This window comes from Lynx canadensis, chromosome D1 (genome assembly GCF_007474595.2).
Source record: "Lynx canadensis isolate LIC74 chromosome D1, mLynCan4.pri.v2, whole genome shotgun sequence".
Lineage (NCBI taxonomy): Eukaryota > Metazoa > Chordata > Mammalia > Carnivora > Felidae > Lynx > Lynx canadensis.
The window spans coordinates 47,340,214-47,351,611 of record NC_044312.2 but is presented as its reverse complement, the minus strand read 5'-3'; the positions used below and the strand labels follow the sequence as shown (position 1 = coordinate 47,351,611).

The 11,398-nt window shown below is 36.3% G+C and overlaps 1 pseudogene; it reads left to right on the top strand.

Annotated features, from left to right (window-relative positions):
• The first annotated feature begins 1,564 nt into the window (after positions 1–1,564).
• On the top strand, positions 1,565–2,101 carry LOC115526232 (annotated as a pseudogene).
• Positions 2,102–11,398: the final 9,297 nt, after the last annotated feature.

Sequence of the window (11,398 nt, the reverse complement as noted above, 5' to 3'; positions counted from 1 at the left end):
GTTGACATAAACTGGCAATAACACTGTGTGTCATGTGGTTATTCATGGAATGTAGTCTAGTAATGATTCACAGCGTCAGTTTTGGGGTCAGGCTGACAAGCATACAAATAGATATAAATACAGAGAGATAGAAATCCTATCTCTAGCACTTACAAGCTGAGAGACTTTAACTGATCTGCTCTCCAACTTCTTCATATGTAAATGAAAATTATCATACTTATCTCCTAAAGTTACTAAACAGACAAAACATAAAATGCTTCGTATATAACACTTTATTTAATGACTAATCATTAATTAATGATTAATAATCCATTAAGTATCCACTATCCTTAGCTTTTAAAAGTAACTACATATATGCTAGAAGAAAAAAATGAACTAATACTAACTCATTTTACTACAAAGAAAACTAGTGTTTGCAGCTATAAGTAGCATAAGGCTTATACACTAAAAACAACAAATATTATTGAAAGAAATTAAAGATGGAAATAAATGGAAATAAAGCCAATATTCATTAACTAGAAGACAATAAATTGTTAAGTGGCAAGCTGATCATATGATTTACAGATTCAACATGACCTTTATAAAAATCCGAGCTATTTTTTTAAAAGAAATTGATAAGCTGATCCTAAAATTCATATGGAAATGCAAGTGACCCAGAATAACCAAAACAATCTTTGAAGCAAGAAATATCATTGACTAATTTGTACTTTCTGATTTCAAAACCTACTACAATAATCAACTCAGTGTGGTACTGGCATAATGATAGGATATAGATAGATGGAGTGAAATTGAGAGTCAGGAAATAAACTGTTACATTTATAGTTAATCGATTTTCAACAATGGTGCCAGACAATTCAATAAAGGAAAGAACAGTCTTTTCAGCAAATGGTTTTATGACAACTGATTATTCACATGCAAATTAATGGATTTGGATCCCTACCTCACACTACATATAAAAATTAACTCAAAATGGATCAAAGTCCTGCATGTAAGAACCAAAACTACAAAACTCATAGGAGAAAAAAGGTGTAAAACCTCCATAACCTTGGGTTAAGCAATGGATTCTTAGATATGACATCAAAGCATAAGCAACCAAAGGCGGTGGGGGGGAACCTCAATCATACTTTGTGCTTCAAACTATCAGTAAAGCCAAAAGGCAACCCACAGATGGAATATTTACAAACAATATATCTGATAAGAGTATATTATCTACAATATATAAACAACTATCACAAATCAATGACAGAAAGACAAACAACCCAATTTTAAAATGGACAGAGATTTGAACAGCCAAAGAAGGCATACAAATGGCCAATAAGCACATGAAAATATGCTCAACATCATTAGTCATCAAGGAAATATAAATCAAAACCACAGTGAGGCAGCACACCTGGTGATCCCACAGATCTGTCTCTTGCTTCAAGGTGTTTGGATGAAACAGACCCAGGGACACCCCTTTTACGAGCCTCTGACCACCTTCCAACCTTTATTCCAGTTGCAACTTTCAGATCCATCTCAGCCACCCTCTGCCTCAAGGACCATCCAACATGGTTATTGATGAACCATGAGCTTCCACACTCATCAGAATTATTCTACCAAGGTGGAGACCACTGTCAACTGCCTGATCAATGTGCATCTGTGGGTCTCCTATACCTCCCTCTCTCTGGGTTTCTATTTCGACCATCATGATGTGGCTCTGGAGAACATAGGCCACTTCTTCCGCAAGTTGGCTGAGAAGAAGTCTGAGAGTGCTGAGCATCTCTTAAAGATGCAAAACCAGTGCAGTGGCCACACGCTCTTACAGGATGTGCAGAAGCCATCCTAAGATTAGTGGGGTAAAACTCTACACATGGAATGCCATGGAAGCCGCCCTTGTTCTGAAGAAGAACCTGAACCAGGCCCTTTTTGGATGTGTATGCTCTGGGTTCTGCCCATGCAGAACCCTGCTCTCATCTCTGGAGAACCACTTCTTAGATGATAAAGTGAAACTCAAGAACATCAAGAAGATGGGTGACCACCTTCTACCCTCCACAGCCTGGATGGCCCCCAGACTGGGCTGGGTAAGTATCTCCTCGAAAGGCTCACCCTCAATCATGACTAGGAGCTCTGAAGTCCAACAGCCTTTAAGGGGCCCCTCTGGCATCCCCCTGGTGCCAAGACTTGTGCCGGAGCCTCTCCCTGCAGCCACTAGGAAGCTTTTTAACCACCCTGGAGCCTTCTCCCAAGCTGTGAAACAAATGGAAACAACAGAACTTTTTGCAGAAAAAAAAAATACACGCAATGAAATACACTTCACACCAGAAAACTGTGGCAACAATAAAAGACAGACAAAAACAAGTATTGATTAGGATCTGGAGAAAATGGAATACATTGCTGTTATGAATGAAAATGGTGTACCCACTCTGAAAAAATCTGGAAGTTCCTCCCAAGTTTTATAAAGTTCTGTATATAAATGAATAAACAGAAAAGAGAAACAGAATGAAAAAACACCAATGATTTTTTAGAGCAAACCTGTAGGTAGGTAACTTCCAATCTAATAGTGAACACTGGAAATCCAAAATTGATCTAGATCTCTCTTGTAAGATTCAACCAAAATGAAAACAAATAATAATAGTATTTTGAACTGCTCACATTAGCACACTCTTCATGTCTTCATTCCTAAAAGCCCACTTAGAAAACTGCTAAGGCTGTGAAACTGGTGATTTTACAAATCAATCCCCACTACTACCACCTCTAAGACCAGAAGGGAGTTTTAAGGGAAACCAGAAAGAAAGAGAGCCACAGAAACAACAGGTGCTCTGAACAACTGGGGAGAGCGAGCTGAACTCCTCCTCAGTACGATCCTAAGAACTAGCAAATTTTCAAATCCCTGTTGGAAAGGAGACACAACTAACTCACTTCCAAGTTCCTCTTTATTCCACCCTACAGTCCCTGAAAAGTGACAGGTATACCACTGTTTAGTACTACTAGGCTCTGAGATACCAGAGTTCATCCCCAAGGAAAAATAGTCTTTAAGAATCCTTTTTATATATGTTTTCTTTAAGAAACAAACAGAAACTTAGTTGATTACTAACCAATTTTTAAGTTCTGTGATCCATAAGACTTGGCTATGTGTTGGAAGCAATATGGAATTGTGAGTGAAGCACAGGCTTTGGAATCTAGAAAATCTGTCCTATCACTTTCTGGTTGTGTGTTTTCAGACTTGTAATAACAATGGTTACATGTCACTGGTTATTCTAACCACTTTAATATGTTAACTTTCTTAACTTTTATAGTAACTCTATATGTAGGTATTATTATTGATTCCACTTTAAAGATGAGGATAGCTGAAATTTAGAGAGATAAAGTAGCTTGATCAAACCCCACAACTAATAGGTGACAGAACTAGGATTTCAATGCAGTCATCCTAGTTCCAAAGACAACATTCCTATCTCATTATATTGACTTCTGATGTGTTGTTTCTGATATTTTTTTCCCTTCATTGCTCTTTCTTCAACTACAAAATAGAATGAATTCATAGGGACATTGTGAAGGTTAAATAAGAATATATATATATATATATATATATATATATATATATATATATATGAAGCACAGTTCCTGAAATATAGTACATACATGATAAATAGATTCTGTTATGATAAGTATTAACATAGATTATGCTGTAGGGTTTAAAAGTAGTCACATTATCTCTTCCAGAACTCAATATTCCCAGATATATAGATAAATAGATAGATAGATAGATAGATAGATAGATCTGTCAATGTCTGAAAAAATATACAATTTCATGATACTTTGGAGAACAATGTAGAGAATTATAATATCAATTGCTCTGTAGTTTATGTATATGACATAACATTGACATATATTACAGTCACCTATCTTTTAGCTTTTCTGAGCTATCACTCATAAAATAAGAAAAAACATAATATTTAATGGTCATTTAATTAAAATAACAAGTCATAGTAGAAATAGTTTCTACAGCATCCCTGACCTACAAATTTCAAATTCCATTTTCATACTTCCATCTTCTTCATTATGTTACTCATCCCATTGTTACAGACTCTTAGATTTTTAGAAAGTAATACCCTTTATTGAAATAAAATGAGCTTAGCTTCAACTAAAAACAGCAAAAATAAATAAATAAATAAATAAATAAATAAATAAATAAATAAATAAATAAATAAAGTTGAATCAGCCCCTCCATACCATTGTTCTAGTTTGAAATGTAGATGTTAGGGGAGTTTTAGACTCAGTCCACACTTAAAACTCTCCCTGATGCTTTGGCCCCACTTTGTTCACTCCTCTGCATGATTTGTATACACATCTTTTTTTCTTCATTAAATTATTAGATCATTTGAAAGCATGGAGCATATCTTTTTATTTGGCCTTATAACTGTTACAGTGTCCAACATCATGCCGAGTACAAAGAAAATATTTACTAGATATCCATGCAAAAGAAGGAGGCAAGAAAGGGAGGAATGAGGACAGGAGGAAAGGAGAGAAGGAGACTGGGAAAGCAAGGAAGAAAATAGAAAGGCAACCAAAAACTAACCAAAAACCTAAAAGTCAGGATGAAGAGTATTCTGCCTTCATGAAATATATTTTATCTTTGTGGAAAGCATTCCAGTATACATTAACTTTGCAAAATTTACTTCAAAATCTCTCATAACATTTTATTAACTGCCTTAGTTTCTAACAGTTGTTCTAGTAAAGAAAATATAAGATGGCATTTAGTCCATTTTCCTCAGAATTAACTAGCTTGAAAATTGGGTGATAGTTTGGATTAGGAGGAGTTGTCAATTTTTTCTGAAAAGTTAGAAAATATTGGGTTTAGTTTTTTCATTTAAATACAAGTGCTACTAGAGGTGCCTGGGTGGCTCAATCAGTCATGTGTCCGACTGTTGATTTCAGCTGAGGTCATGAACCCATGAGATTAAACCCCATGTTGGGGCTGCACTGACAGCACAGAGCCTGCTTGGATTCTCTCTCTCCCCCTCCTCCACCCATACCGCTGATGCTCTCTCTCTCAAAATAAACAAATAAACACTTTTTTTTAAATAAAATAAATACAAGTACTACTTGTGAGCTCTCAATTTAATTGCACTCAATGTGTAACATTTTTAAAACTAAAGTTTAAGGAAGGGCCACTGTATGAATCCAAGCCTTGGCAGCTGCCAAGTAACCATTCTATGTCTGGCAGCTGTGGATGGTGAACAATGCGACTAATGTAGCTGTCAGAAAGCCAAGTACTTTGTTTATAACCTCAATAGTGAATCATGAATATTGGCTAATTTCTGACCACCATGTGCAAAAGGGCATCCTATTACTTTCTGTCAAGTCAGTAATGTTTAAAGGGGACCATATTACTCTGAGTGCAATAAATCTAGAATAATGCATATAAAATCTAATAATTTTAAAAATGGAAAGTCTAGAAAAAATTCAATATATCTATATAAGTTGTTTGTCTTGCCTTCTATTTCCTTTTATCTGCTGCTTAAAAGTTTAGAAAACTGTAGGATTTGTATACTTGAAAATAGTTTAAAAACAAATGAAAACAGTAGATTAAAAACATTAGTTCGTCTGAAAATTTTTACAAACCAGTAAGTGCGGCAATAGCCAATTTCAGATGAAAAGAGGCAAGCTTTGGGACCTACAGCAATCCACAGCAGGTGAGTGACAGCAAAAGACAACACTGATGTCTGTGCCACCCACAGCAGATGTCAGGCCTTGACCCTGCCAAAACACACTGAAATACATGACCTTGTCTGGTTTAGCACTAAAGATGGTTAAACTAATTGTTAAATTCTCAAAAAGCTGAGAAAATATAACTGAGCATTCAGTCATTATTGTATTAATTGAATAGACATTTATTAAGCAGTGAATCACTTAATAAGGTCTGAGCATTCAAGACTAGAATAACACAACTTCCCTATTCTCACAATCTATTGTGAGACAGATACATAAACATACATGGAAAAAGTATTAATAAAGAACAAAGCACTAGGATATTTAGGAAAGCCTCCATAGAAGAGGTAACATTGAAGCTTTGTACATAAAGCTGAGAAGGGCATAACAGGCAAATGGGAGGGCATGGATAGAGGCACAGAACATAAAAGGACCTGGCTTTGGAGAAAAACTGAAGTTTGAGTATAATTAGAGTCTAGAGTTTGTGTTATTGGTATCTGGGAAACGCAACCAAAGAAGTAGGTTAGTATCAAGATTGTGAAAGCAGAGAGTGAAAACTTACAGAGGAAAGCAAGATGATGGCATGCTCCTGTTTATTTGGAGGGAGAGATGCTCCTGGTAGACATGTGGAAGACAGACTAGAGGGAAGGAGCAGGTGGCAAAACACAAATGTGGTAAGCCATTGTAATATATTAAGTAAAAGAAGATAAAGTTCTGAAATAAGACACTGGCAGTAAAGATTGCCAGGGGTAAATGCAAGAGATGTTCCTAAGGAAGAAGTAACAGGATCTGGTGAGTTAAAGGATATGGAGGGGAGAAAGAACCACATAAGGTTCCAAGCCTGTAACTGGCACACTGAGATACTAATGGATGCTAACATATTTATAGAAGAGAAAGAGACTGAAGTGGAGCTTGAATCATTTTATGAAAGGAGAAGCTCTGGAGACCATAACCTACTCTAGATTAAAGACAAAGGTAGGATCTAGGTGAACATACATAAAAGATAGAAATACAAGCTTGAGCTAGAAAGAAAGATCAGCATTAGAGATAAATACATGGGACTCATTGGCAAATATTCACTTAAAATAGGAAACAATAAGATGACTCAGGGAGAGGGCACAGAGGTGAATTCAGACAACCAGAGATATAGGACCTGGAAACACTACTACTGAATGGATTTTTAAAAGTGTAGCCATTGAAGGAGACCAAAAAGAAATAAGACTTTATTTATTCCAAACTGCCCACTATTCCAATTATTCTACTAGCATTCATCACCTACAATGGACCAGCCATTGTGCCAGGAAGTAGCAATATAAAAACGAATATGACAGTCTCTGCACAAGGACTGCTGTCTAGTGGGGTTCATGAGCAAACAGATTCTTGCAAAACTGTTGTACAGGTACCATAATACAAAAATTCACAAGCTATGAGGACAGCACAAGATAGCACCTATTTAAAGAAAAACCAAGAAAAGTTCTAACAATGAAATGAAAAGGGATCTGCAAGAAATAGCATTAGTACTGGCAAATGCAATCTCATGTGGACATTACTAAAATTTGAATGTTGGGATTTACAGTCTGTATCAAGTTTCTCTTTCCAATAAAACATGTTAGCTCTTAACCCTCAAAATATTTTCAGTGATCACTTTATACATTCTAAGAGTATCATACAGCAATTGAACCATGTCTAAGAGGCTGTGAAAAGAAAAACAATTGTCACTATATAGTTTCTACACCCAAATTAACCATATTGAGACTGTAAAGAAATCCTCCAACAGTCAGAGGATTCTAAAAAATCCTTTGAAATTCCATAGAAATTATGTATTCTCCCCTAGATGGAAAAGAGTGCTGGAAGAGGGAATAGAATAAATATAATGGGTTATTTTTTTTAATTGCTGAATAACATTTCATTTGATCAGACACTGAGAATTCTGCATACCAGCAAGTAGGGTAGCATGGTTTGACATCCCCAGGCATCATGCAACTTGTGTTCAGTCCCAGCTCTGCCACTTGGCATGCCCAATTTTAACTTTTCCCTTTGTAAGGTGAATGATTTGAATAGAATGCCCTAACATTCTGTGGCTTAATGAATCTAACTCATATAAGCAAGAGACACAGTCTCTAAGGAATAAGCCACTAATACACAAAAATGTACAGCATGACCAAGAAGTCCCTATGCATAAGATTTTCTCCTCTGTGAATTATTTTTTTTAATAACAATTATACCTAATAACAGTTAGAGACCTAAAAATGACTAAATAACATGCAGGAAATTAAAGTTTACATGGAGAATAGAAGAGAGCATACAGATTACTTCTAATCAGTGCACACATTATGTTATGTGTGTGTGTTTAAAAACAATATGCATTGAATTCTTACCATGCTAGACACTAAGTATTTCATACACATTATGTTACTAATCTCCATAACAACTCACTGAGGTAAAAAGTGTTATTCTTTTCATTTTACAGATAAGGAAACTGAGACAAAGAAGTTAAGAAGTTAAATATCTTATTCAAGGTAACATAGCTAATCACCGACAGCAGTGGATTCAAACACAGTTTATCTGAATCCACAACCTATGCCCTTCACCATCCCACAAAACTGAATCAGTAAATTAGAGTAACTACAAGGAGGAGTTAAAAGACTGAGTTCAGAACTGCACCAAGGGATTGAAAATTAAGTGCAGTGAATCAGAAAAAGCCTCATGAAGGAGATAGATCTGAAGATGTGATTTAAAGTTAGATTATCAAGAGGTGCTACTACAGTATTGATCTAAATGATACAAATGTGTTTCATTTTCATGAAAAAAAACTAAATTGAATATATTCATTTAAAATCAACAGTTATCATCTAATCATCACAGTAAATTGTACTTCATGGGTCATGGGCAGTACTAAGCTTCCACACAATTTATTCTTCAATCATAGAGTTGCACAATGCATATAAATAGGGTAGACTGATGAGTGTCAAACCTCAGGTTCTAAATGGAACTTATTCATGAGACCATTAGACAATTATATCCAAATATCTGTGACAGGATATAAACACCAGACTGAAGGGTAATAAATCCTCTCTGATGGAGACAGCAGGAGAAAAAAAAGAAGGGAAAAAATGAAGGTGTCTGTATAAGTTGAGATAAACACCACTGAGAAAAGAGTCAAGCTGCATGAGAGAATCTAAGAGTCAGCATTCTAGGGAAGTGTAATAAATTCTCAAAGGAATTCTTAAAACCCAAAACAAATTAGAATACTGAAAGCACGCTCAACAACATTAGACAACCTATCAAAACTGAATTCTCTTAAGTCCAAGCAGCTGCTGTGATGTGTCATCATGTCGCTGAGACAGAAAACCCAATTACAACTTTAATGGCTACACCATAAAGACACTATGACTAGTGAGGGCCAGAAAAAAAAAATGCTGAGATTCAGAAAAACTATGGTATGGAGTTTACTCCTCTGGCATTCAATAATAATCGGCATGAATTCTATTCATTCATTATTCAACAAATATTTATTGAAGCCCTGTTCTAGGCACTAGAAACACATTAAGATGAATAATAATGTTCTTGTAGAGCTTTATATTCTGGTCCAATAAGAATTTTTTAATGAAATATACAGTACATCAGATGATGTTAAGTGCTATGAAGAAAAATAAAGCAAGGAAGGGAAAATGAGAGCCATAGGACACTAGCATAGGGACAATAGTTTTAAATAGAATTGAGAGGGAAGGTCTTACTGGACAGTTGACAATCAAGCAGAAACCTAAAGAAGATACGGGGTCAACCCACGTAGATACCAGGATGAGAACATAGAAAAGCCAAAGCAAAGGCTCTGAGGCAAGGGGGATCTAGCATCCTATAGGAAAAGCCAAGAGACTAGTATGCTTGGAGCAAAGTGAGAGGGGAAAATCATAGGAAATAAGGCCAAGAGGTAGTGGAGGTAGAATGGCTAAATCATGTATGATCTTGTAAGGACATTATATGAATTCTGGCTTTTACTATAACTAAAATGGAAAACTTTTATAAAAACTTTAGCAGAGAAGTAATATAACCTTATCTACATGTTCAAAGGTGGTAGAAGCAAGAGCAGAAGAGGACCGGTTAGGAGGCTGTTCTGTATGAGTATATCCCTGGACACAAGGAATTGCTGTCTATTCTTAACGAATAATGGTTAAAGCTCAGTCTCTGAAGTCAAACCCAGGAATTCAAATCCTGGCTCAAACATTCCCAAGGCTAGATATCTTCCTATATAAAATAAGAATCCTAAAACTGTACTGAACATCTACTATACATCAGACTCTATTCTATCATGTCTAATTTTGGGTTTCCCTCACAAGCAGACCCAGAGACAAGAATTAGAGTGTGATTTACTTATTAGGGGAGTACATAAACAACATCAGGAGAGCGGGGAAGTGACACAGTCCAGGAAAAAAAGCCTATAAAATGTTTGTTACCAAACCCACAACTGCAGTGTACAACTGAAACTTAATCATATAGGGAAACACTGGGAAATAGACTAGAACACAAAATTTTCCACCCAAGGAGCAAGGGGGATGGAATCATATTTATACTCCAAGTCAGCTCAGTCATGGTTTAAAGTCTGCTCCTAGGAATTGTTCATTTCCAGGTACTTCCAGCTTGCCCTTGTCTGTATTTCATGAGTAGAATGGCCTTCTCTGGTTCTTGAAAGAGCCCTCAAGCACAGAGAGGCACACACTGGCAGTTAGAAATCTTCTGGAGCTCAGTAAAATAGTCTTATCTGAGGGATATGGGTGGGGCACTGGTAACATTGCTACACATCCATAAGAGGAAAAAAGATTGACAGAATATACCACAAAATGTTAATAGTGATTATTTCTTTTTTTCAATGTTTATTCACTTGGGGGGGGGGTGCTAAGAGCAGAGAGAGAGAGAAAGTTCCAAGCAGTCTCTGCACTGAAAGTGCAATGCAGGGAGTGAACTCACGAACCGCAAGACCATGACCTGAGCTGAAGCCACACGCTCAACCAACTGAGCCATCCATGTGCCCCAGTGGTTATTTCTTACTAGTAAAATTATCTATGCTTGTTATATTCTTTTTTTGTGAACTGCTCATCTTTAAGCTTCTGCAACAAATATGTTAACACTTATATAATAAGATACATGATATACAATATAATGTCTAATATAGAAATCTTTAACAGCCCATTACCTGTTTTCTTACAGTTCTTATAACAACTCTGTGAAGAGAAGAGTAGGGATTGTTTCCTTTCTTTTTAAGTTTATTTATTTATTTTTGAGAGAGAGAGAAAAAGCATGGGTGGGGGGGGCAGAAAGAGAAGGAGAGAGAGAGAGAATCCCAAGCAGGCTCCACACTGTCAGCACAGAGCCCAATGTGGAGCTCGAACCCACCAACTATGAGACCATGACCTGAGTCACAGTTGGAAGCTTAACTGATTGAGCCACCCAGGTGCCTCAGGATTATTTCCATTTTATAAAGAAAACTGAGTCTCTGAGAAATTGAATGCATTGCTCAAGGTTGTATCACTAGTTATTGATCAAGAAGCCTTGAACTGTAGATGTCCCGTTTCCAGCACTGTTTCCCATATATAGACTTACCATCTTGGACTATAGATATTACCTAAGGTAAACTCTTCATCTCACAAATGAGAAAACTAGGATATAAAGCAATTAGCCTAAGATCACACAGCCTGTAAAAGAGAAGATTCCA